The following is a 589-nucleotide window of genomic DNA, read 5'->3' on the forward strand; positions in this document are numbered from 1 at the left end:
ATATATATATATATATATATATATATATATATATATATATATATATTATTTGATTCTCGACACCCTATTAACTGGATAAAACACCGATTACTTAAAGCTCGAGACCTTATTGAGTAGATAAAACACCGATTACTTGAAGCTCGAGACCTACATCTTAGCTCCACCCTGTAAGCGTTGTTGGCTATCGAAAGGACTCTAAAAATTATGGGCGATCATATGATCCAAGAACATAATTACCATTGTAGTGCAACTTATTGCTTGTTTAAATTGATCATAAAAATATATATTAGATATTAATAATTAATTAATATTTTTATCTTTAAGATTTAATTTGTATTATATTTTATTTTATTACCAAGATTTTATTAGTTTATATTTTTTTTATTTGTAACATTAGTTGTATCTTCTATTTAAAACGTTGTGAATATCAATGAACACAAAACCTTCGATCCTAATTCTATTTCTTATTCTTAAATTTATATTATTTCCTCCCGTAATAATATTTTTAGATTTATTCACACTTTTGAGTTTAGATATTGTGTCACGTAGGTTATAAGTTCAAACCATAAATGTTGGGTATATATATATA

The sequence above is a fragment of the Cucurbita pepo genome, chromosome LG03 (assembly GCF_002806865.2).
Source record: "Cucurbita pepo subsp. pepo cultivar mu-cu-16 chromosome LG03, ASM280686v2, whole genome shotgun sequence".
In the NCBI taxonomy this organism is placed as follows: Eukaryota; Viridiplantae; Streptophyta; class Magnoliopsida; order Cucurbitales; family Cucurbitaceae; genus Cucurbita; species Cucurbita pepo.